General features: G+C 38.0%; 1 protein-coding gene and 1 long non-coding RNA gene across 9 annotated transcripts in view; both read left to right on the top strand.

Moving 5' to 3' along the window:
* The window catches only part of KDM4C (lysine demethylase 4C), a 286,621-nt gene that overhangs the window by 101,583 nt on the left and 157,317 nt on the right, over nt 1-27,721 (top strand). The window lies entirely within an intron of this gene.
* The window catches only part of LOC310889318, a 61,084-nt gene that overhangs the window by 12,421 nt on the left and 20,942 nt on the right, over nt 1-27,721 (top strand). The window contains exon 1 of the long non-coding RNA XR_014576514.1: nt 1-27,721. This exon is cut by the window's left edge and continues 12,421 nt beyond it; it is cut by the window's right edge and continues 16,081 nt beyond it. This is a non-coding gene — a long non-coding RNA (uncharacterized lncRNA).

Here is a 27,721-nt window from a genome sequence, read left to right as displayed (position 1 = left end):
ACAAGTATAAAGATAAAGAGGAACATTTCTGAAATATTGATTTAGGGAATATGATGAAAGAATAAAGATTAGTTTTTGAGATTTATAATGGAAAAGATTTTCTGAAAACTAGATAGTAAATGAAAATAAGTTGGACTTCTTTTTTTAATTTTAAAGCCTTGTATAATGTACTCCAGAATTTATAAAACTATCATGTAATTTCAAAACTGCAGTATGAAAAAAATAGATGACTGTTAATTTTACTTTGGTAATTATAATTAGTATAATAGAATCCTAAACGTGAATAGGTTTGGAAATTGGTATTCTAGTCAGCATATGTTATTGATTGAAAATGGGTACTTGCTGAGCTGTGCTAGCTGGTAATTCGTGTAGTAAAAGGTATGAAAAAAATCCCTAAATTATATGTAGGTAATAAGTAAATGTTACAAAATGCATAATTTCAAAATAAAAACGAACCCTGCTTTATTATAGTTGGATTAAAAACGTATTTTATAAACATGTTTATTTTTGTCTATTTTGAAACAAAATCTTGTTCGAAGTGATGTGAAATGGAGATGTCAATTGATGGACACTTCTGAATAGCAAACTACTTTAAAAATGAAACTAGAGTTTAGCTAGATGAACCAGGTTCTTGATCTTTTTCCAAGTGGAACATTAAAAGCTGCTGCTGTTTATTACCACAGTTTGTCTCACTTCTGAGTTCTCACGTTTACTCTTTCTTCTCATCTTGGCTTTTTTTTTTGGGGGGGGTGGTGGTGGGGGTGGTGGTAATATTTCTGGCAATGAAAATATTCAGATATTTTGGGTACTGTGAATTTTAATGTAAACTAATATATGCATATATGTGCAAAGTGGATATATTTGGCTTGCTCCTGTGTGCCAGTATACTGTTTTTTCTTCTTGGTGTTTAGGTAATAATTTTGTGGGAAGTCTTTATAATATAATGAAATTATGCTAGAGTTCAGTCAGTTCAGTATTATTTGTGTCTTGAGCTAATTCATGTTTTACTTCAGAAATTGTGTGAAATAGACTAGCCATGGTTAAATATTCTACTTGGCACTGATTTTAAGAGTGTTTTTTGTAACTTCATACCATAAATGAAAGTAGAATCCTGTATTAAATCTTACTCATCCCCCAAATACTCTGCTTTGAGGTACAGATTACAATTACAGTATGTACATTTCATTTTTAACCTTTGCAGAATAGAAAGAAAGAGATGGTGTGATGACGTGTCCTTTGCTTTAAGTTGTAGTGGCTCTTATGTTGGTTGCATGATGTTGGAAATAAGACTCCTTTCATCATTTTCTTATGGACTGTGAGCCTGTGACAGCTTTATTGTGGGTTTTGCTAGGCATCTCTAAGCCTGTAATTATTGGCTGCTGTGGTTTAAGGAAGGTGTCCGTCTGGGACTGTGACCCGGTGAATATCAATCAGCGTGGAGGAAGGAGATGGTTATTTCCATGCTAGTGGTGAGTAACCACTAGCAGTAGGTGACAGACAAGTTCTCAGTACAGAATTTGGGGGTGTGTATCCATGTAGCTGTGGGACAGGGTTTTTCAGCTAAGCTGAGAGTCACACGAATGCATAATTTGGCCACCCAGTTTGACAACCTGTATGTGAACTTGTTTTGGGGCTAACAGCAGAGTGGAAGGATGATGTTCAAATTGTTGTCTGCTGCTGTAACCAGAGCCCTCTTTGTTGCAGAAACTTGCTGTGTCATTCTCTTCTTTGCAACTTCGCTTTGGCAGCAGTGATTAAAAACAAAATAAAAACCAACCACCACCAAACAAACCCATCCATATAAATAAAAGAATAAAAATACAGAACAAGAATTAGAGAACTTTAGAAAGAAAAGGTAGGTTAAATGAGATAGTGAAGGAAATGTGGGAAATACAATGAAAACGGGGAAGGTAAGTAGAGAAGCTGTCTGGGAGGAATCCATTCTTTAAAAGAGCATACTTGTGTGAGGGAAGAGGAGGCTGTGACTTTTATTACATATTTTTTTTTTGTGACATAACTGTTTATGTGTATGGGTAACTTCAGCTTTAATAAATGCTTAATAAAACTGCATGGTCTGTTTAACTAGCAGCGGTGATCATTGGAATGATGCATACTTACCTTTGTCCATTCTGCTTTTTGTGCTGCATAGGCTGTGAGCTTGCTGAATGTCATTACATAGTCACATTCGACAGTCTTGCTCTTTTGTTTTCTTCATGATTGCTCTGTGATTGTAAGGAACACATTATGTTTCAGGGAATATCGGAAAGCACTTTTATTTTATTATAGCACTGTTCTTTTCACTGCTCATTCTTACTTTTGCCTGTCAGTTCAGAGTCTGCTTTCATCTTGTCACCAAGCAGTAAGAAACTGATTATATTTGAATTTTACTAGATTAGCTATTTTCATAGCTGCTAAAGGTTAATTTGTATTTTAGATGCAAGTAATTATTTTGAACGGTTTTGTTTATATTTCTTACAGAGAAAAAACAGTTTATTAAACTTAGGTAAACGTCCAGTGAAGACTGGAGTGTTTTCTTTAACATAACTTAGAAACAATGAGAAAATATCTACTGCCTTTAAAAATTAGTTTTAAGCAATAGAAAACGTGTAATAACTGAAAACACTCAGTGAACCCTGTTTACTTTTTGAGGGCTCAGTGTTGTAATCCTAAGTATCATGTGTACTGATAGCATTTGTTGGCTACGTTCACTCTAGGCTTATTGGTATAAAAAGTTTCTGCGGAGAAAAATTCATTACTGAATCACAAAACAGACAGTAAGCTTCAGGCCCACGTGTGTTTGTCTGAATTTGCATGGAGTGGTTGTGATTGAAAGCTGTCATTTCCAGACAGAGAACTGTGTGCTGGTAGAAGGAGGGGACAAGACTGCTGATTTGTTAATAGACGTTTTTGGAAATAAATGTTTTTTGAAGAAGAGTCACAAAGATTAGGCTGCTGACAAGGTCCACTGGTGCTGCTGGTAATAAAAATGTTAATCTGAGGAATTTTGGTATAAAAAACAAGAAAGGAGATGTGAAAAAGCACTGGAAAGCAAACAAAAAATGATGCTAAGGAGAAGAAAGAAGTGGAAAGCAAAGATCCCTTTCATACATTAAATGTCTTAGACATCACTGGGATGTAATATATGTTTTCCGTTTGATAAGATGGATTTGCCCAACATATAAAACCAATGGGAGACATCTAAAAAATGGTAATAAATTGAATGTAAAGCACATCTTTAGTGGATATGCATCTATGTATCTTTTTTTTTCATTTTTTTTTTTCTGGAAAGGATAGCATTAGCATTGTCAGACCAAAAATAATGTTTACTAAGTGTGAAAAAATACATTTTTTATATTGAAGGAAAATTAAAGTCTCAACCATATTTGGACAAACAGTTTAGATGCAGTCTACTAATAAGGGTTCACTTGGAATAATAGATTTGTTGGATTCATTTTTGTTTCATCAAATCGCTATTAGAATTGGGAAAGATGACTGTGAAGCGTTTCACTGATAGTACAGAAGGCATTTAGTATTAAAAGTTTTTCAGATTTCACTTTTACTAGGGTTATACTGAAATCCGTATCCTGTGTTTGGCTTCCTAGGTTCTGGGAGAGATATGAGCATTTTTTATTTCATTTTTTTACTTTCAAGTGTAAGCAGGAGTGTTATCTGTCTTACAGCTTCCTGCATAACAATGTTCAGGTATGGAAAAAATAGCAGTGTCTGACTACTTATGTATTCTTGTTTTTGCATTTTGTTTTAGAGATATGTGCAATCAGAAAAAGCAGACTGCCAGGCAAAATGTGTCTTCTTTAACGGTGTTAAATATAATATATTGCATAAAGGGAAAGGAAACCTAAAATCAGGGATCTTTTGATGTTTATAATTGTTTACAATATTTTGCTTTCTATTACAGTAAATTTCTGATAGTATTGAACATAGGACTTGTATTATTTTTATGGCAATAATTTCTATAAAATATATTAGGAATAAATTCACTATGCATTTTTAAAGAAGTCTTTTCATTATCAGAATGCTAAAGAAAAAAGGTGCTTGAAGGCATGTAGGATGGGAGAAATCATCCTGGCTGTGATTGTTAGAAATTTCTTGGTGGTATTTTTAACATTATCTGTGTGTCTTTCTTAGATGCCTTAGGGAAGCCAGTGTTTACTTCTTATAAAGCTCTGATATGGTAATCCACAGTCATCTTTCAAATAGCTACTGGCTCTTGCTGTGCAAAGGAAATGCAGTCTCTTGTATTATGGTGAAAGATATTTATTGATGGGGTGGTGAGGTCTTCTTCTGGCCAATGACAGTGGAGACCTTTTGCAAATTAAACTCGTATATAGTTCAAGGAATTCCAATACGTACCTGTCTACATATTTAGGCTTGCAAGTAATTTTAAAAACCAGTCTTCAGGAAAATTTATGCTTCAGATTTTGTGTTCAGGTTGAAATCACTGCATTCCTGAATTTTAACACATCCAGGTTGCTAAAAATATTTAAGCATGAGGAAAGTTTTATTTGGAAATCAAGATACTGAATCTCTCCTTTAAAGTTATATTGAGACTGAAAATGCATTTATTAGTTAAGCTTTACTACATCCATACTCGTAATGGATGTGCCTGAATTATTATCCTGAGTTCTCTGCAGAAACAGGAGAATATCTAGGGAGCAGTTTTGACTATTTAAGTACAAAAGCTTTTAATTCAGTCACCCAAATGAGATAAGTAAACTCTAAGTTTAACTTTTAGGATTGGATGTTTGAAAAACAAAACCAAAAAAGCACCCCCACCCCAAACCACAATAAACAAAATACAGAGTTGTGTGGAGGGTTCTCTATGGTGTCTGGATTACACGACTGACAGCATCTAGAACATTTTTATATAGTAAAATTTCTAATCCTTCTCCTATGTAATATTCTAGTAAAATAAGTCTTTGCATATTTTTTTAATCAATGTAAGAGTTATCAGCTACCTTTGATAGTCCTGCCATTAAAAACTGTGAGTTGAAGTTGCATTTAAGATTGTGTAGCCTCCTGGAGCTTGAACTTTCCAGACTTACGAGATTTTTGGAGAGAGCTCACTTTTTCTCTCAAGCATTACTCAGGGATAGCGCAATGCGTACTTTACTGCTCAAGCTGTTTTTCTAGGAGCCAGGAACAGATACGGTGTGTCACCTGTTTTGTACCATGCCAGAGAAGTGCAGCCAAGTGAATTGTCTTGTGTATTTTTGTTTGTTGTTTTTGTTTGTTTAAAATTCTTTAGTTGGCTTCCTCTGCTTGGTGATAAATATTGTTTGTGAGCATAAAAGGACAACCGAGCCACTTCAGTGCTGAGAATGTAGTGATGTTACAGCTTTAGAGATTTTCTGGGAGTGGACATCAAGTCTTTCATAGCCTCTCTCATGGTTTTCCATCCAAAAAAAAAAATTATCCAGGTAGAATTAGAAGCTCCCAGGAAGTATCAAAATTCATATGTAAGAGCTGTGAAATTGAACTGTGGAAATCTGTCATGCCCTGACGGTGTCACATAGGCTGTGCATGTGGTAATCAATGGCCAATGATCCTGGTGAGCTTGATGTTTATCATCCATATAGAATTATATGTACACACATCTGTTTGAGGAATTAAAGTTAGAAATGTAGCAAATTTATTTTTACAACGCACTAAAATTAAGATGACTTGAAATCTGTCAATAGGGTAAAATAATACTCTTTATATTGCAGTGTTGAGAACTTTATGTTGTGAATGCAGTAGCTCCTCCTTTTCAGCCAGCTGTAACTACACTTGTAATCAGCATGGTGATCACAAATGCTTTAAAAAAAATTTACCATTTACAGGAAAGTTCTTTAGAAGTCACTGCTTACATACTCAGAAGCCTTGAGGATACTTTAAAATACTTCTTTTGGCACATGCACCACAGTTCAGCGTCCTTTGTTAGTCTTACACTTTCATTAAGGTGCTTTATTGTGAGATTGGGAAATTTTGCATTTTTATTCCATTTGTTGCTATAGGTCAGACTTTTCATGAAGAACCTATCGTACTGATAAAAGCAAATCAAATGTATCATCACACAGTGTTTCACAGACAAATGCTTGTTAAATGTCAGCCTAGAATATTCAGGTAGTTCTTCTGTATTTTGACGTGACTGCATGACTTCCACCAGATGCTCTGTATTTCTTTGTGCATTTCATCATTCTTGCACTGACCAAAGAAACAAACTGTTTAAAAGAATAGCAATGTTACAAAATCAAGCACTGAGAAATCAGTCTGTCAAAATGAAGGGGACAGTGTCTTTAACACTCCTATTATGTTAGTATGTGACAATGTAATCTTGAGTTTTACCAACAGATGTATATTCTGCCATTAACTAGGTGCACTTATTCAGTGTTCCTTTTTCAGAGTATATAATGTATAGTCATACTGTTCATTATTTAAACCTGGACCTCCTCCCTCCCCCCTCCCAGCCCCCAAAATAAAAAAAAACCAGAATCCTTCTGGATGTTTTTGTAGTACTTTCATTATTACATCTATAAAATTCATAAACATTAATTTAACATCACAATATTCCTGTGAATTAGCTGATACTATTATCTGCATTTTACAGCTGAGAAACTTAAACTCGAAAGTTAAAAAGGCTGAAATAGTTTGCTGATTTAAAGTATCCAATATGAGGCGCCAATAACATCCATTTTAAGTTTTAGCAGTTTCTTGCAGGGCTTTGAACCACGGTTTAGTTTGCCTAAACTTCAGGCATAGTAGTTCATCACTTTTGCAGCTTCCTTTTAGGCAGCAAGTAATATTTCCTTGCCTGCCACTCATGAAAAGTTGAATTTTGTGGTTAGCCTGCTATCACACAAACTCTCTGACTGGGTAAAGAAGGAATCCATTTCTTTCTGGTAGGTGTTCTCTTTCCTTAAAAACTTAGATTTTACATTGCCTTAGGGAGTTCTTTGCTTCATTCTCTTTACATCTTCAAGCGCCTGCAAAGATGTGCAATGCTGGCAATTACAAAATTCTTACTCTGTCCTTGATCGTATCTGTGCTGTGCATTTAGTGAAAAGTATTCATTTAGAAATAAGTGTGCTCATATGATTAAAAATCATACAACAGTGTATAGACATAATCGAATGGTTTAAAGGTATTCATGGGGATTTGATTCTAGTGCTTCCTATGTGAGAGTGCTTGACTGCAATCTCTGTTTTCCTAATTCTTGCCTTAATTTAAGAATCCAATGTACTTAAAAAAAAAAAAAAAAAAAAGAATTAGAAATCTTCCTGTGTATGATTTGCAATGGGCTTGGAATTCTAAATCATCAGTACAGATCTCTTACATTTGAGATAACAGTGATTGATAGGTGTTGCAGGTTTCACTCTGAATGTTGATCAATAGCAGAAGGGATGAGACATAAACTCTGCCTTTGGTTTAAGTTGTTTTCGGGCAAAATAGAAATGTAGATCCTGAATATGTTGTTTTCTGAGGTCTGGAAGAGATGATATTCCAATGGATACAGACTACTCTGTCATTGGCCTCGTCACTGTGTGTACGGTCATCCATCCTGCCTTACCCATGCATCTCTCTTTCCTCATCCACATCTCTCTCGATTCTAATTCCCAATTCCTTCTTTTCAGAGGCCTTTTCTTCCTGTTTCCATCTTTGTTCTTTCTCCAATACATATTTTTCCACCTTCTCTCTGCCTGTATCCAAATCCCTTTTCAAGCTGATTCTCAGTCCTTTATTTTTTATTTTTTGTAACTCTCTCATGCATCTGCATGCTCTTCTGCCTGCTCTACTCTTTGTTCCCCTCCAGCTTTGTAATCTGTTCAGGTAGCTTTGCCTTCCTTGGCTGTGCTGTTGTTTCGGTCTGTGTCTGAAAGTCTACACCTGTGCAGTTTAATGTAAATCCTGAGGAATATTTTTGTGTAACATATGTACCATTGCCAACAGTTAGACCATGTGTGGTATGGTAGTAGTAGTTGTGAAGCACTAGAACATAGAGCACAGTTACACTAAAAATGTGATGAATATAAAAATACTGCCCCCCAAATGTCAGTAGAAGTAAGGAAAATTCAAAACTTTTGCCAATGACGTTACCTCTTAAGTCTTTTAAAAAATAATACAAGATTCTCATTAGGATCCTTTTAATGGATTCCACCAGCGGGATGTAGCTTTATCATTTTACCTGAACTTTTTTTCATCAGTTGCAAACAGGTTTTGTTATGATGGACTGTGATTGGCTGTTTTGTTTTCCTTTGTGTAATTTTCCACAGTCCTGGTGAATCCTAAGCTTCTACAAGATCTATTTATTTATGTATTTATTTTTTATTTTTTATGTATTTATTTATTTTTAATTATTTAAGAATATTTTCCATTAGGATAAGTCCTTTTCAAACAGAGTTAGGGTACCACTCCCTTTGGAGCAAAGTACAGCAGTTTTGAGAGCTGTGTACCACACAGAAGTTGGTTTGGAGTATCCCCAGTGCACAACTTGCTTTGACTAATTATACTTTGAGACTTTTTCTCCACTCTAGTAGTTTGAGAAGTGAAAGACTAAATTTGAAACTTAAGTTCTTCAGCTGATTTTTGCTTCGTCAACAAAAGACTTTCAGTGGTGCTTCAAGTGGAGAATAAAATTTCCACTTTGTGTTGTGATACTCTTTGGTAAACATGCGTTAAAATATCTGATGTTATTCAAAATGGAATCCAGCAAAACTGTTACCCAGAAATCAGCGGAATATGCAAAATGTCAAATGGCTTGTTCTTGGTATGTGCTCAGATGTTTCTAGTGATGATTGCAATGCTATAACCAAAGGAGGTGTTGCATAATAATTTTTCGTACTTTCCAATGATAGAAATGATCAGTGCAAGGCTATATAGGAAGGAAAAGTCCTTATTTATTTTTAAACAGAGTTGGTTTTATTCACATGCATCTCTTCATAGATTTCACTTGCTCATTTTTTTTTTACACTCATTCTCTCGTGTTGACGTACTTCGCTGAAGTGTCCAAGCAATCTGTCTAGGATTACTTGTTGAGATATGGCAGACAAAGGAACTCTGACTTCTGAGTTCTCATCACAGATACAGGGTTTTTCTTGACAGATGATGATTTTCTGTGATCTCAGCAGACTTTGTGCTCACGGCTAGTTTAAATTCTGTGGTGCCCTTGTTGCTTCTGTACTGTTGCGTGAACTATAGCATTGTCTGGAGGCAGTCAACACGCCACACAACACCTGCCTAGTTTTTGCTTTATCAGGATTCTTTCTTGAATTTACAGCTGCTCTATTTATTACGACTTGCTATGCTTGCCTCGTTCTTTTAAAGGCTCATCTGCCATTTTGTCTGGTGCCTTTATGCATTCATGTCATTTGCACTGCAGTGTAGTATTGTCTTTACTTAGCTCACTATGGTGTCCAGAATAGAGGATTATTGAATGTTAAATATGCAAATGACAGTTGAGTAAATATATATTGAAAGAAAGTGGTAAATAATGGTTTATAACATGAGACAAATACCTATCCTAAAAATAATGAAACTTCAAAGAGTTTACAAACAATGGATGTCTTTAAATAAAGTCACCTATTGCAGCTCAGGAGGACTATAAAGATGATGTGAGGTTATGTGGGGAGGAAATTAGAAAGGCCAAAGCCCAACTAGAACTTAACTTGGCAACTACAGTGAAAGACAATAAAAATATTTTTATGAGTACATAAACAAGAAAAGGAGGACTAAGGAGAATAACCAGCTTTTATTAGATGCAGGGAGAGGGGAACATAGTGACAAGAGATGAGGAAAATGCTGAGGTACTTAATGCCTTCTTTGCCTTGGTCTTTATTAGCTAGACTAATTCTTGTCAGGGTACCCAGCCTACTGGGCTGAAAGACAGAGGCAGGGAGCAGAATGAAGCCCTTATAATCCAAAGGGAAACCTTCTACACCACTTGAACACCAACACGTCTATGGGGCAACCAAGAGTGTTGAAGGAGCTGGCATAAGTGTTTACCAGGCCACTTTCAATAACTTAGCAGCGGCCCTGGCCAAGCAGGGAGGACCCAGTTGACTGGAGGTTCACGAATGTGATGTCCCTTGACAAGAAGCTTGGGAAAGAGGATCTGAGGAATTACAGACCTGTCAGTCAGAGGTTGGTACCAGGGAAGGTCATGGTGCAGATCATCTTGAGTGCCGTCATGTGGCGTGTACAGGATGATGAGGTGATCAGGCCCAGTCAGATGAAAGGCAGGTCCTGCTTTGCGAACCTGATCTCCTTCGATGATAAGATGACCCACTTAGTGGATGAGCGAAAGGCTGTGGATGTTGTTTACCTGGACTTCAGCAACATACTGTTCTCCACAGCCTTCTCCTGGAGAATCTGGTTGCTTATGGCTTGGATGCGTGTACTGTTTGCTGGGCAAAAACTGTCTGGTTCCCTGCCTTTCTCTTCTGAAAAGCTTGTAGCTCTCGATTGCCGTGTTCCAGTTGTGTGATTAATTTCACCATGTTTCCATGATAGCAATTTGGTCATAGTTTTCTAATTGCACTGTTGCCAACTCCTCCTGGCTGTTTCCCATGCTGTATGCATTGGTGTGGAATGACTTCACTAGAGCTACCTGCTCTATCAACTTTTTAGAGGAGCCCTCTCTAATTCTGTTGGAATGATTCACAGGTGTTTTCCTGTTGGTTCCTAAAGTGTTGGTGTTCTTTGGTTCTTTTCTGTCACTCAGAGGTACAACCCCTTCCTTTGCTGAATCTAGTTTAAAGCCCTGCTAATAAGCCCAGCCAGCCTGCTGCTCAGAATGCTCTTATCCCACCTGGTCAGGTGCAACCCATGTGCTGTCAACATGCCCAGTCTCTCAAAGTGCATCCAAGATCATCGAACCCAAAACTCTGAGCATGGCACCAGCCATGCAGCCAAACCCCATCTGTTGTGCCTTTCTTCTTTGGTCCCAGTCTCCAACCGGGAGGATAGAGGAGAACACCACCTGCACTCCTGATCCCTTCAACATCTTTCTGAAGGACATAAAGTCCTGCATATTTTGAAGGGGAAGTCCTTCATATTTTGGAGTCTCCTTGTTGCAGCTTAATTTCACCCTACGTGAAAGAGCAGGAATGGGTGGTAGTTCTCTGGCCCCACCAGGCCTGGTAGCTTCTTTATGACATCATAAATCGTGTGGCCCTCAGCAGGCAGCAAGCATCTCTAGAGAGAGAGCAGAGATGACAGAGATGCCATCCAGATGGCAAGTAGGTGCTTCACTGTATCTCAAAGAGGAATCTCAAATTACTATCACTCTCTTGCACTTTTTGGTGACACTGGTTCTGATATAGGTGGTTGGTTGATCCAGCTTTCTGTGGTTGCCCTTTCCTGGGTCTTGACCTTTGCCCACATCCACTCTTCGTCCATCACCAGAGCTGTTGTGTGGAGACACTTTGGGGACAAGAGGGAGACTCCTCCCTCTGCTTCAAGCAGAGACAAGGGCCCAGTCTCCCTTGTCTTGTGAGTCACTTAAGTGATACTGATGAGAGGATTGTGTGTACATTCAGTAAGGCTGCAGATGACACCATGCTGGGAGAGAGTGTTGATCTGCCTGAGGGTACGAAGGCACTGCAGAGGGATCTGGGTAGGCTGGATTGATGGGACACACCCAATTGTATGGCATTCAACAAGGCTGAATGCCCAGTGCTCCACTTGGGTTTTAACAACCCCATGCAGTAGTGTAGACTTGGGGAAAAGTTGCTGGAAAGTTGCACAGCAGAAAAGAACGTGGGGCTGTTGGTTGACAGACAGGTGAACATTAGCAAGCAGTGTGTCCGGGTGGCCAAGAAGGCCAATGACATCCTGGCATGCATCAGAAACAGGGTGACCAGCAGGGCTACGGAAGAGATGGTCCCTCTGCACTCAGCACTGGTGAGACTGAACCTCAAGTACTGTGCTCAGTTTTGGGTCCCTCACTACAAGAAGGATACTGAGTTGCTGAAGTGTGTGCAGAGAACAACGAAGCTGGTGAAGGGACTAGAAAATAAGACCTATGACGCGGGGCTGAGGGAACTGTGGTCGATCGGTTTCGAGAAGAGGAGGCTGAGGGAAGACCTTGTCACTTTGTCATGATTTTGGCAGGGATAGAATTAATTTTCTTTGTAGAGGCTCACACCATGCTGTGTTTAAGATTTTTCATGAAAGTAGTGGTGATAAAACACCAATGCTTTAGTTGTTGCAGAGCAGTGCTTTCACAGAGCCAAAGACTCTTCAGCTTCTCATGCTGCCCCTTCAGCAAGGAGGCTGGGGGGTGCACAAGGAGCTTGGAGGGGACACAGCCAAGACAGGTGACCCAAACTGACAAAGGGAATATTGCATACCATACGATCTCATGCTCAGCAATAAATGTTGGGGTAAAGGAGGAGGAAGGGGGGGGAACATTGAGAGTGATGGCATTTGTCTTCTCAATAAATCGTTACATATGATGAGCCCAGATTTCCTGGGAGTTGCCTGCCCATGGGAAGCAGAGAATTAAGTCTTTGTTTTGCCTGGCTTGTGCATGTGGTTTTTGCTTTACTTAGCGAACCTGAATAAAGTTTATCAAGCAACTGTATCTGTTAAAAGAGTGCACTGTGATTGACAATGAACAGATGGTGATCAGCTAGCCAAAGTTTCATGAATTAAAACTGGATAGTTTAAAATATAAATACACGAGTCCCATGTCCTGCGATAAACAATCACATATTTGAAAGTTAACAAAACAGAAAACTAGTAAGCAAATATATTAAATTCATTGTAGCTAAAATCAGATAAATAAGTAGTAAGTGATTAGTATTTTAATTAGAGTTTTGTGGGAATATTAAACTGAGGCACATAGGAGCCCATGCAAATGCATGATGTGATGAGCTAGCTATTCCAGAAGGTGCGGTAAACATAAGTTCATAACGTCATACTTTCATTTTACAGGGTGTATGGCATTTTAAAACTGATATGAACTAAAAGTGAGTTTATAATCTTTTGTAGTGAAATGTTACAAAGAACTTATGAAATTTTCACTTGCTTGTAAGTATACATCTTAAAAGGCAGCATTTCTGACCATTGTTTTCCTCCTGCTGCAAATGATTATAAGGATATCAATTATATTCATATAAATAATGTGCCATATCTGATTCTGAGAATCATGAGAGAGGTAAGTACAGAAGCTGCTCTTGCAGCATCTTTGTTTAGTAAATCTGGTTCTTGGTGCATGTGGTAATAATGAAGATTACTAGATCTTCATATCTAACATTTTTTTCAATAAAGAATAATTAAAACAAAAGCTAAACAACATTTTATTTCCACGAGATGGTAGGGAGAGGATGCTTTTTGGTCATTCAACAGAGCATATTTGAAGTGTACAGAAATAAATGTGAACAGGCTGTGTGATTAAATGTTGCAGTGTTGTTCTTCTCCGTTAGTGGGTGTCAGGTAAATATGGTATGACTAACTGATACCGAAAAGTGGCATTAACTTTTCACAAAAACATTTTAAACTGCTTCAATTGTGTGATTTTTTTCTGCTAATGATTAAAATGCAACTTTTAAAATATACATCATACTTTCTGCTGTGTATTGCTTTGTTAATGGTATTTCTGCTTAAGACTCAACTGCATGCAAACTTTTGCCATGTGAGCATTCACGGAGAACAAACAGAACTCTAAACTTCAGCAAAAGTTTTTATACATCGGGTAATTGTAGGAGTATGCATTTTTAAAAATGTTTTATTTTCCACCGTGCTTTTTCTGCCTTATGTTTTTTCTGCCTTGTGTTTCATCACTAGAGTTCTGATCTTACATATGTATTAACTGAAATCTCTGAATCTAAAGGATTCACAGTGTAACAAGAATATAATCAATAAAAGTAGTATATTGTATTCATAGTAAATACGATTTTTGTGGGGAAAAAAAAAACGGGTAAATAGATTCCAAGATTTAAAATTGGCTTAGTAAGTTGATGATAGTAGCAAACAAAGCCTGCTGTAGTCTGAGATAAAAGCCATAAGTAATTTGTTTTTTCTAGTCTTTCTCTTCTAGTATTTCATTATGGATTCCTTATACCTGTGCCACAAGTAAATCCCTGTGTTGTTCTCCTATATAAGATCAACTCTTAATTACTCCACTGTGTGATAGTGCTCATTATAAGATATGAGAACTGGCTGTATAAGAGAGGATTTCTTCAGTTAGTGTTTGGACTTATACCCACTGGAGACGAATTTATACTCTATGGCTATGTTTGCTTTTAGAAAATGAGACAGTCGTAATCATGATTGTAAACACAGTAGCTCAGCTGGGGTTTAGTTCTGAAAATCATTTCTAGGTCAGATGCTTAGTTCAGGCAGTCTTTAAATATGTTTCTAAATAGTGAATTTTAAGAACTTTATGTGTACGTTTCCTACAGCTAAGAAAAGAACATGAGAATTTAAAATGTTCTAGTGTTTAGATACATTTTTACTTTATAAAAACTCTTTAGAGACTTCGTGATTTTTTTATGTATTTGAATTATCACACCAGTATTTTGCTGTTTTGATCAAAGCTCACAACAAGGTCACCTTTCTACAGTTTACACTTTCTACAGTTCTGTGCTTTCTGAAGAAATGTGGAGTGAGATGTTTCAATATTTTTCAACAGATGAATGACAAAAAGCAGAAGATGAGTAGAAGTTTGCTTTCAGGTTTGCATAGCAGACCTTGAATTTCATGTTGTATGTTTTTGTTTACAAGTCCCCAGTTCGCTTTCCTCTCAGGAGCTGGACTGTTTAAATATGAAGACTGCTTCAGAACAGAATTGGCCTGAAAAGAAAAGAATTGAGATTTCCTCAGAATTACTTCTACTTTATTGAGATATTAGCTGTCCAGCTTTATCGAGACATGACCATTAGTTCATGCCAGAGAATGCTGTCTCCTTTCCCCCTAAGACAGGAGCAGTGGAAACTGTCCCCTTCATCTCCGTTTTCCCATTAGAGATTTAATTTTAATATGTCATGTGAAAGGTTGGAAGATGAATTTAAATCATGCATCCATACATCCAAACAAACAAGAGAGTCTGGTTGTGTTCTACAGAAATGCATTGGGAAGGAATCACCTCCCTTGGCCACTGGAAAGCTGAAGAATAAATGTGCACTATAGGTGCTTGGGTTTTTTGTCCTTACTCTGTCAGTACTCCTCTATGCTACTCTTGAATTTGGAGGTTGTAGAAGTCCTTTCTAGCATTCCAGGTGATTTCAGTATCTTTCCTGGAGTTCCAAACTCCATGGGAAATAACTCTGGCAGTTTACACTCGGTTTTCTTCCCCTAAAACATGAAGGACATACTGACATTGCAGAATCTCTATTGTGATAAAACGTGGAAATTGTTCTTCTGTCAGTTTCTTTAAAGGAGGCATTACTGTGAATTTTTTCTTTTATGATGTCAACATAATATGTTGTACTGGGTCTGGCTGGGATGTTAACTTCCCCTGCAGCAGCCCATACAGTGCAGTGCTCTGCACCTGTAGCTAGAACAGCAGTGGTATCACACCAGTGTTGTGTCTGCTGCTGAGCAGTGCTGGCACAGCATCAGGACTCTCTCTAACCCTCCTAGGCGGTGGGCAAAAAAGTGAGGAAGGAACATCACCAGGGCAGCTGACCTAAACCAACCAAAGGGATATTCCATACATATGATCACCACATATGTGGGAGAAAGTTTCTTCTCAGGGTGTTTTTGTATTCAACACAACAGACTTGAGTTTTTCATTAATTTAAGTTTTTTTTTTTCTTATGGAGTTTGTTATCACATTAACCTGAGATGGTTACATGCACAATGATGTGACCATCTGTATTTTCCTTTGTAGAAATTAAACATACGTAAATTAATCTTAAAGACTACATTGTCTTTCTTTGATGAATAAGAGTGTTTACATCTTCTGTAGCTCTGAACTATAAAGCACCACAGTAATGGTGAGATCAGCACTGCAAAACAAAGCCTCCTGTATTTACTTACTTATTTTTATATTTTCTGATTGCTTAGAACATCTAAGAAGTTACTTTAAGCTCTGTTCTGTTACTGCTTATTGGCAATCAATATTTAACCTACAGAATGAGGCACCAACACTTAATAATGCTTAAAGATGTAAGGAAAGTTGTAGTCCTGGTGTTGTTTGTGGTGTATTTTTTATTGAATTTGTATTTGGTTTATTTGTTATTGTCAGACAAATTTTAAAGTGGCTGCCAGGCAATCTTACTTTTCCTTATCTTAATGTTACCACTCTTAACATATAGCCGTAACCTACTTGTAAAGATCTGGAAGTGTCCTTTTAACAATGTGATTTAGTTACTAAAAGTAAGATTTATTGGAAAAAAAAAAAGATGAAAGCAAATATAGTTTCATGTTTATTATCCAAAGAGAAGTTCAGTTTAACATACTAGTGATTAGTAACAGAAACATTACTATTAACATACAGTGCAGTAAGTGAAGATTTTTGTTTTTCTGCTATATAAATAGGAAAGATACATATATTCATGGTGCATTTATGTATCTTTTGTAAAGGCTGAATGTGAATTTTTGTGGAAGGCAAAGAAGATTTCTTTGAATTGGATTCCATCAGTGGTTATGTGTTGTCTAAGAGTCCTTATGGCGTTTTCATTTTTAATGACAGGAAAAGGTCTATCTCAAATAAAACAAATGCAACTGGTTCGGAATAGTTCTGTGATTCATACCTAGACCTTCAGATTTTTCCTTCTATTGTGTTAACATTACCACATCTGGACTTCTGCCAGATCCCATAGAGCTGAATAATGCCAGGAGTAGCAGGTATTTCAGTGTTGGTGGTATACTTAAGTTGCCAAACTTTCTGAAGTCAATTATACAACTTTAGAGATTACAATACAACACCACAGCACGCAGCAGGAGGAACAAGCAAGAGGAGTTTGGAAGCCTTGGCTCTGTTCCAGAGCTACGACTTCATTGGCATAAGTGAAACCTGGTGGGAAGAGCCCTATGGCTGGTGTGCTGTGATGGACAGTTGCAGGACCAGAAGGGACAGACAGGGCAGCTGAGGTTGGGGTTGGCACTGTATGTGATGGAGGGGCTGGGCTGTACAGAGCTTGCAGTTGGTGTTGACATGGGTTGGGAGCCTCCGGATAAAGAATTAAGGGACAGGCAAATAAAGGGAATGTCACTGTGGGAGTCTACTATCAACCACTCAGTTGGGATGATGACACTAATGAATTGTTCTTGAAGGAGCTAAGAGATATCTGTAGAGCAGACACCCTTGTCCTTATGGGTGACTTCAACTTGTCAGACATGAACTGTGAATACCACACAGCTGATAGAAGCGGGTCCAGGAGATTCCTAAAACACCTTGACGATAACTTCTTGGTACAGCTATGAAGGGAGAGAACTAGGAAAGGTGCCCTCCTAGATCTGTTGCTTGTGAGCAGTGATGGTCTGGTGGGTGAAGCGGTGACTGGTGGTCGTCTTGGTCATAATGACCATGAAGTAGTTGATATTAAAATCTTTGGTGATAGGAGGAAAACTGCTGCCAAAGCTTCAACCCTGGATATGGAGAGAGCAGACTCTTTTTTTTGTGTGTGACCAGACTCTCATTGCAGTTTTCTAAGATCTGTGTAAGCCACAAAATTTCTGTATAGTTTTTGTGGGAATTTACTGTTTTGGAAAATTGTATGGTTGAGTAATTTTTTTGTTTTGCTTTTGTTTATTTAAAACAAAAAAACATTGCCAGATATGTCAGTTACAGAGGTGTAGAGATAGTAGTATAGTACCATAGAAGAAATGACCTAAAACTCAAGAGTTAATCACAGAAAGAAAATTGCAACCTTAACTGTATCCATTCCTATCTTAAGGAATACAGGTTGCAGAAGATAGTCTTTAGTGAGTTACTGAAGAGCAAGTACGTAGACGGAATCAAAGTCAGGCCTGGTTTAAGCCAGTGTAAAAGGGAAATGAAGGAATATAGTTTTTGAAAAAGTTGAATATGGACCATTTTTGAAGTACTGGAGAACAGCATTCTGCTCTTATAGTAAATAGGATTAATTGGCATCTGTAAACTCCATGTCATTTAATAAAAGCTGTAACAACTTTAATATGTTAAGTAGCTCAAGCTATGAATTTACTTCTTTCTTTTCGATGCAGCGATTTTTGTGAAGACTGCATATCTATTATGAACTATATTAAAAACCTCTTTTTCACTGAAAGAAAATTGGAGATTGTCAGCCTAATTTGATGACCTTCATTTCTGTTTTTCTTTTTTACTTTCCAAGCAATATTGAATATAGGCGATATAAATGATTTCTTTATTCTGAAAATGTTGCAATTAAAATATTTCAGACTGAATTAGTCTCTGCTCTCTGCTCTTACCTTACTAATGGATTAATGCAATGAATTGCTTTCACTACCAATAGGAGTATTTCACAGAATCATTAAGGTTGGAAAAGACCTCCAAGATCATCTGGTTCAACCATCACCCTACCAATGTCACCCACTAAACCATGTCCCTAAGCACCACATCCAACCTTTCCTTGAACACCCCCAGGGATGGTGACACCGCTACTTCCCTAAAATGTTAATTCTGTCTTCTGACTGGAAATAGATTTGTGTACTTATTACACCATTACAAAAAAAAAAAAATCCACTTTGGTATCTTACTAGCTTAGTATAAATAAATTATATTGCTGCATGGTGTTGAAGAGATCTCTCGAATGTGATTTTTGAGGAAAAAAAAGCTCTATTCCTACAAATTCTTGGAGCCTACAATCCCCTGGATTGACAATAAACATAGGATTTTTAAATGTAACGTTTTGTTTTTGATGATATATATCAGCACATGCAACATTTAACAAATTAGCTCTGAATAGAAATAGCTCTGATATGGCTGAACCTGGTTTATTTACACTTTTTGACACTAATGTCTTTTAATGTTACAAACCAAGCTTACTGTCTTGCCTTCTTCTGTGCTTTAGTTTTCTAGTTTTGTTCATTCTCTGCCCTCATATGACTAAAGTATATCTGAGGTTCTGCTTGTGATTGTTCTGGCATTTCTTCCTTCAGATTTCCTTCTTTCTTCTCATTCCCTTAAATCTGTATTTCAAGTTAGTTTTCAGATTTAAACTACCTTTTATGTTCTTCCTCTGTTTTGTTGTCAACTATTTAATGCTATGTATTATTGTTACGCAACTGGCTATAGGTGGACTGATTTTAGCCATCAACAGCCTTGTTGTGTACAGCTGAGCTAGCCACTGTGGATCCTTGCAGTGCCATTGGAGAGAAGTACATGTCTGTAGATTGCAGTTTCTCTAGCAAGAGGTGAGACGTGAATTTAAGAAAGACATAATTGTACGCTAAGCTCCACTGATTATATTGAAAAGTTTAGCACTGATTACAAAGGTAGTTTAAGGTGACTGTACTCAACAAAAGAATTTACATTCAGTCATATGCTTGCTATTCCATGACTTTCATGATTTTTGTGGTGCTTTGAAACACCATGGAATACATATGCTTCAAACTGTTCTGTTTTGGTACTATGAAGGATTCAACAAACTTTTTTGCAGGAATGTTACAGATATATTTCTGAATATCCTTGTCCTTTAGGACATTTTATAAGTGGTAGAATATTAATCTAATGTCTGTATATTAAGGTTTCATTCACATTTCATGCATTAATATAGCTACTGCTGTTTTTCTCTGCCGTGTGTGTTACTTCTGATATACCTATCAAAGCCTTTTCCAGGTATTACTTAGTATTATATTGTTCTAATTTGTAACAATACTTCTATGTTTGCTTTACAAAAAACAATTGGTTGTGTATTCATGTTCAGTCTTCCATACTCAGACTTTTTCTGCCTTTCAGCAGGTGTTCAACAGTCTTAAAATGTGCCTTGGCTTTCGTTGTAGAAAGATTAAACAAAATGGTCTGTGAGAATAATGAGCTGTAGCTTATTTTCTAACCCTGATACTTGAAAAAGAGACTGGTGCTCAGCAAATGTCAACGTTGATTAAAAACTTTCTTAGCTGTGTTTTAAGAAACCTACGTATGTTCTTTTCTACGTAGTAGAAAGCAGATTCCCTTCTGCTTCTGTTTGTGATGGCCAAATGTACAAAAATCTGTTTGGACTGATGGTACTTGCTCATCTGGACTAAAATGAGTGAAACATTCGATTTATGAATTAGAAGGTATAAAATCGTATCTTTTCCCAAAAACTGTTCAAGAGACGTATTGCAATGTGCAGTTGATAGGTGTTAAAAGGCTATCTGCTTGTTGTTTACATCTTATTAGGCAAATTATTGTCAAGTAAAAGTTAGTAGTCAAATTATTGTTCTTATACCAAATGGGGTCTGTTTCTTCTTTCCTGATCCATCTCACAGCAGTGATGATTAGCATGAACAGTAACTGCAGGTGCCTCATAACTCTTTAGCTCGGGCTTTTTAGGAGAGGGAGAATAATGACTTCAGCACTTGTTTTTTATTTATAATGCTTTGAAAACATGTGAAAACTGCCTGACGCATAGTTGTTGAGAAACATGGTATCCTACCTAATGTCTTTAGGAGTTTTCTGATCGATATATTATGACCACAAAACTGTTACTGCTGTTTATGGTACATCCAACAACCTACTTGGTTTTCCTTTTTTCCCTAATGTTACTATTATTTTGCCCAAAACTCATTACATATTTTCCCTTTGCAGTCTTGTCTGTGTTTAGAGTGTTTCCTCTAAAATTTCCAGCTAGTGTTGTTCATGGTTCAGCTGCACAGCTGGCAGGAGTGGTGAAAACTGCAGCATACACAAGGTGCTGAAAGCTCTTGGCAGCTTTACCTTTTTGATTTCTAAATCTGCTATAAGCAGAGCTAACACAACGGACATTTGCCTTTGTTGTTGCTTACATCATTGCATCTGCTTGTGGGGACAGATTGGTAGTAATAGGAGTAGGAAAATTCTGTGATAAAATATTAGTGTAAAAATAGCATGGGAGTTTTCTGCATAGATGTTAGAGAACAGTGGTAATCCTTCTGCGGCCTGTGTTATGGTTGCCAAGAAGGATTGGATATGGCTTCTTTCATAGCTTTCAACAATGCTCTTATCAACAGTGCTTAATTGGATAAGGAGATAGTTGAAGAGTCAAGTGAGGCAGTACCTCTCGAAAAAAAAGAAAAGGTATGAGTTCAGTTCTGTTGAACAAGTATTCTATTATGTTTAAAAAAACCAACAACAACACAACAATGATAGTCTTTTTTTAGGACATTCTTTAAGGCAAAGCTGTAAAAGGTCCTGCTTTGCCTAATGAAAAGCCACCTCCTGGGAGAGGAGATCTTGTAGAATTTTCACAAATTGAACGATCATCAGAAAACTGCTGATTCTACAAAAATGAAAAGCAAAGCAACCTTGATATTACCTTGATATTCTAGCTTTTTAGGATTTGCAAATAATTTTACTTGTGAAAATCCGCAGTTGGAATCCAGTCAGAGTAACTCTCAAGCACAAAAGAAGGGCAGGTCCATTTAAGGTGTAGATATTTTATAAATTTAAAGGAAAGAATCCAAATAACCAAACAAGAGAAAGAAGTAAAATAAGACCAAAGCATTTCATGATGGAGCCATAAGTGTTAAAAACAGAGATAATGCAAGTGACCAAATCTCCTAGCAATGTTAATTTGGCTGTACCGTAGAATATTTGATTTGTGGATTAAGCCTGATATTTATTCAAGATAAATTGTTTTGTCTTGAATCAGTTGTGTATAGACTTTACTGCTGCTTTTACTGATGTTACACGTATTCATGTATGGCATTTTCTATCTGCATTAAGTGTAAATAATAATGTACATCGTGCAAGCAATAGGAAAATGTGTTTTTGAAAAGCCATCCAAAAAAACACTGTCTTTTGTGGTATATAACAGTAAACTGTCAACTGCAATCTTGTAAAGATTTTTTTCCCCCCAGTTTCTTAGAAGTTGTAAAATTAAGGGTATCAATAAGAATTTTAATATAATGCCTACCACAATTACAAATATTTTTTTCATTTATAAAATTACTTTTTTGCAGGGATGGGGCATCTACAACTTCTCTGGGCAACCTTTCCCAGTGCCTCACCCACCCACATAGTAAAGAATTTCTTCCTAAAATCTAGCCTGAATCTACACTCATCCTGATACAATTCATTTCCCTTTTCTCAACCTAGGTCGTGGTGGTGGGTTAGCCTCAGCGAAGGACCAAGTGCTCACTCACCCAGCTGCTCACTCCCTCCCTCTTCTCAGAGAGGCAGCAGAGGAAAAAAAAGGTTGAGGGATCTCGTGAGTCGAGAGAAAGTCATGGATAGGGCTTACCAGTTACTGTTGTGGGCAAAATGGACTCTGCTTGGGGAAAACTAATGTAATTTTTTGCCTATTAAAATGGACTCAGTGAGAAACAATAAAACAACCTTTCCTCCTCACCCTTCCCTTTGTCAGCACATGGGGGTGTTTTCTCTGCCGCTCCTTCCTTCTCTCACTTTTCCCTGCTCCAATGGGTTCTCCCCACAGGCTGCAGCTCCTTCAGGAAACATTTAACTGCTCCACTGCGGTCTCCTCCATATGCTTTCCCTCACGTGCTGCCACCTTGGCTGCAGGGCCCAGCTGTGGCCTGCAGCAGGGCCACTGGAGCCGGCTGGAACCAGCCATGGCCCCCACGGGGCAGCCCCTGCCTCACCTCATGGAGGCCCGGCAGCACCCTGCCCGTGCCTGGGCACCTGCACCCAGTAGAAGACATTTATACTATTTAGACAACATTCAGTCTCTCCTTTTGTTCTACTTCTAATCTTAAAACAAAGGTTCTTCATCTCTAGGAATTGTTGTTAAGAAATTATATCTTTTATGGTGGTTATTTAGTGGTATGTATCCTGTTGCTGTAGTGCTTCAAAAATCCCCGCATCTGTGATTTGGACTTTTGCTATATTATGCTGCTGCTGAGACTCAGATAAGCATGAACCCGTGGAGAATTCCCTGTTATTTGAATCATAGTGGCTTTGCTAATCTCTCCTCTATATTTCATTTTGGAATGTATCTGTCTTTTTTTTTTTAATGCCTCAGTCGCATTTACATTGAAAAACGTTATATTACAGCTCTGCCACTTTTGGCATTGGGTCTTGCTATAATGGGGATTGAAGATATGTCTTTCCTTCCACAGGGACAAATGCAGTGCAACTGCAATTCTATGGATACAATAGCTTGATATTAAGGTACAGGATATCCTGTTGGAAAAGACGTGTAGCTTTATGCATAGATTTGCTCTGTAGTGAAGTTCAACTTGTAGTGTGCATTAAATTTGACCATCATTTGCTTGTACCACATCTAAATCACAAAATAAAAATTAATTATAGCCTGTGCTAGTACATCTGTACTTAACTTAGGTGATTGTGTGCTTCTGTAATGGAAGTACTTGTTTTCTGCTAACTGCGGGTATCTGTGCTGGATTCTAATGGGTGTTAAATGTTAAGGTATTTTCTCTTATCTTTTGTAACCTATCCTTGTGTATGAAGGTTAATAGAGGCATGTTAACATAAACTGCAATATTACCTTATTTTCCTCTGTAGTGACATGAAATTTTGTTTTATGTTGAAATCTTTTTATATGAAAGTATTGTTTTGTTATGAAGCAATGCATTTTATGAATTATTTCCAAGTGAGCTGTTTTCAGACCCAATGATGAGGGAAGGAATAGTACTTTTTATTATTTCTATTTTTCTTTCGTGTACTTTCTTTTCTGTTTTTTTATCTGTTTGGTTTGGCTTTCAAAATCACTTCACACTTAAAAAACAAAAACTGAACACCCACATGAAGGCTGTGCATAAAATTGTTAGAAAGGTCATTTGGCCACAGAAAAAAATGTAGGTATAACTTTTCTGTGTGTTAGGTTGCTACACATTGGTTAAGAGAGTCTGGGATTTTCATGTAAAACGTTCAGTTTTGGGCCCCTCGCTACAAGAAGGACATGGAGGTGCTTGAGAGAGTCCAGAGAAGGGCAATGAAGCTGGTGAGGGGTCTGGAGAACAAGTCTTACGAGGAGCGGCTGAGGGAGCTGGGATTGTTCAGCCTGGAGAAGAGGAGGCTCAGGGGCGACCTCATCACTCTCTATAGGTACCTTAAAGGAGGCTGTAGAGAGGTTGGGGGTTGGTCTGTTCTCCCACGTGCCTGGTGACAGGATGAGGGGGAATGGGCGAAAGTTGCGACAGGGGAGGTTTAGGTTGGATGTTAGGAAGAACTTCTTTACTGAAAGGGTTGTTAGGCATTGGAATGGGCTGCCCAGGGAAGTGGTGGAGTCGCCATCCCTGGAGGTCTTTAAAAGGCGTTTAGATGTAGCCCTTAGTGATATGGTTTAGTGGAGGACTTGTTAGTGTTAGGGCTGAGGTTGGACTAGATGATCTTGGAGGTCTCTTCCAACCTAGATGATTCTGTGATTCTCTGACCGTAGGTCAGAGATACCCAAATTCAGACTATGTGCTTCTCAGAGTGAGTCGTGTGTGAGAAGTCTCATTTATGGTAGTTGTTTATTTTCCCCATTCAACAATTCTGTGAAGCTGGAGACCAAAATAAGTGCTACATACAAAGATTATAGCTGGAGGAAAGGTCCCTATTTCTTTCTTATGCATTCAGCTCCGAGCTTTTGTTCTCATTTTTTCCCAGTGCACTTAAAGCAGACTTCTGATTCAACTGATTGCAATAAAAGTCTCTTTGGGCCTTGTGTCCTTACCACAGAATACATTCAATACATGCTTGTTGTTCTTGGTATGTGACTGTAGTTGTGGTTAAAATAGTACTGCTTCGGAGTTGTGCTGATGGGAGCCCTTCCTATGCTTGAATAAATTCACTCAGGCTAGTTTGGCTGTTGGAGAGGATTGCAAGTTGCCTAGAAGTCTGTGCAATCTCTCTGCACAGACTGGGCTGTCTTGGGATATCATTACCCCAGCATAATACAGAGAGGTACACGGTAATTTTGTACAGTCTTTTGCTAAATTTTGTGATACTACTTCTTTTTGTACCTTAGCCAGAGTTGCATTATCTTACCCTATATGGTTTCTTTCCATTTATTGACAGTGTAGCTCTTGCTGGACAGTGAACGCAAAAGGGGCATCTGCTGTGGCCTTGCCGTAGGTCACAAGTACAGCATGCCACACAGACGATCATCATCTCCGACAGTTCATTCAGATGCTTGTGATGGTAGGGGGTATAATAACATCAGAAGTTAGCACGTAACGAATCACTGAATTATTCCCCCTTTCAAGGAATTCTATCTAATTGTAGGTTGTGGTTTAGCACTGCTAGGCAGCTAAGTACCACACAGCTGAACTCTCACTCCCCCTCTTCAGCCAGACAAGGCCGGGGTTAAAATGAGGTAGAGGGGGAAACAAGAAAACAACCAACACTTACAGGTTAGAGGTAGAAGCCGTTTAATAAGAAAATAAATAAAAATAAATATTTTTTTTAGAAAGACAAGGTTGTGCAGAAGCAAAAGACAAAAAATATTATTCTCTACTTCCCATCAGCAAGCGATGTTTGGCCACATCCTGGGAGGAAGGGCCTCAATACGTATAGTGTTTGCTTGGGAAGACATATGCTTTCATAACAAGTCTTCTCTTTTCCTTCTCACCGCTGTGACTTTTTATTGCTGAGCAAGGCATCATACTGCACTCAATATCCCTTTGGTCAGTTGGGGTCAGCTGTTCCCCACGTCTTGCCCACCCCTAGCCTGCATAGTCTTTGGGGGGGGCTGGAGAGCCAGCCTCAGTGCTGTGCCAGCACTGCTTGGCAGTAGGCAAAACATCAGTGTGTTATCAGGGCTGCTCTGGCTACAGGTGCAGAGAACAGCACTGTATGGGCTGCTGTGGGAGAACTTAACTCCATCCCAGCCAGACCTGCTGCAAAGGCTTAAATCTTGTCAGGGAAAATTAGCTATCAATAGGAATCCAATTTATAGTGTATGGCCAAAGATTTAATTTAAATACAAAGTATGAGACTATATAGTCATTGGAAATATGAACAAAATATGAAAAACTCTTCTAGTCTGTCTATCCAATTAATTTTTTACCTACCTAGTTGTCCACCCACCTAGACTATAAGGTGGGATTCAAGAGTATTGTGGGAGACATTGTTGAAAGCCTTGTTAACATTGAGGGGAATGACTTCTACTGACAACCAAAATCTGGACATGTTATTACAAAGGGTGATCAATTCGGTCAGGTGTGGTTCACCCTTGGTGCCCAGAAATGTTTTCCATTTTGATTTTTCCATTTTGATTTTTTTTTCCTGAGATGTAAGAAGGGCAACTAATCTACAGTTTCCAGATCACCCTCTTGACTGGTGTGTGCAATGTTTGCTTTTCTCCGGTCAGCAGTCCTTTCCCCTGTTATCTTCACAACCTTTTAAAGATGAAGGAGAGCAGTCTGACTGTGATATTGGCCAGGTCTTTGGATGCAGGCCATAAGGACTGCATGGAACTGTATGGCTTGAATTTTTGTGAGTAATTACTGACTCAGTTCTCATAGAATCATATAGAATCATCATATACAATATGGTGCTAGTAGTTCCTTTCCTTGAACCTTGTCACTAAGCACAGAAGATGGAGGGACCTTGTAAGGATTGCAGTGAAGAAAACACCTCGGTCTTGTTTGTGTCTCATGTCACTGTATCACCTCCCCATTAACCTATGGGACCACACTTTACTTGCTCAAACTTTGGTTGTAGAAGCTCTTCTTGTTGCCCTTTGCCGTAACTTACAAGTATCAACTCTGGATGAGCTTTGAGTCTCATAAGACCATCCCTGCTTGCCTTAAGCTCTTCTCTTGTTGGCTTATCCTGCCTACAACTCCCATGTACTCCCTTTTTGCTTTGGAGCTTGGACTTGAGTTTAGCCAAGCCAGCTCCTGCTACGTTTAAATGTTCTGATTTATCAGAACATTCTTGTTCATCAGTATGAAGATAAATCATCCGTGCGCTTGGAGGAGTTTGTCCTTAATCATGTTCCAGGTTTCCTGAACTCCTTTATTCTTCAGAGACGCCTTGTTTGGGATCCCATCTATCAGTTCCCTCAGTGAACTGACACTTACTCTCCGGAAGTTTGGGGGCTGTGCTGTACTGTTTTCCTTTCTTTCTCTTCATGAAAAGAAGTATACTGCAGGGTAGTGACTTAAAAAATAATTTATTTTAATAAAGACTCAAAATGCAAAGCAGAACATTTCTTGTATTCTATTACTGTCAGTAGAAATATTAAATGCCTGTTCCTTGGGGCACCAGGATATTTATTCGGCTAGTAAAGTATGTCTGTAGAGGCCTCTCTTTTGTGAGTTTTGTTCTTAAACAGTATTTTTCACTGATCAGTGTACTCAGGTATGTTAATAGATACTTTTCAGTAATGACAAAGAAAGTGATGGTTTAATGAAGGTCTTAAACGTGGAGCTTGATTGTATGTATTTGAGGTAGAAATAAGACCTCTGATTTGTATAATCTGTTATTTGAGTAAAAGTTCAGGACACCCTACTAAAAAGTCATTATTTCAGAGTAAAGTGGTTGGTGCTGTTATTTATTTATTTATTTATTGGGGGTGGGTGGGAATGGCTTAAAACTGGGGTAGTAAAGCATGCTCTATACCATGTATAGTTTCCCAACCTGTGTGTTACCTATTGAACTCTAACTTTGCCCACCATTAAGTGTTGCCATGCCCTTACAAAACTAGATGAGTGGAATATAAGATTTGTAATATGT

This window comes from Anser anser (genome assembly GCF_964211835.1).
Source record: "Anser anser genome assembly, chromosome: Z".
Classification (NCBI taxonomy): domain Eukaryota; kingdom Metazoa; phylum Chordata; class Aves; order Anseriformes; family Anatidae; genus Anser; species Anser anser.
This window is presented reverse-complemented; position numbering and strand designations above follow the sequence as displayed.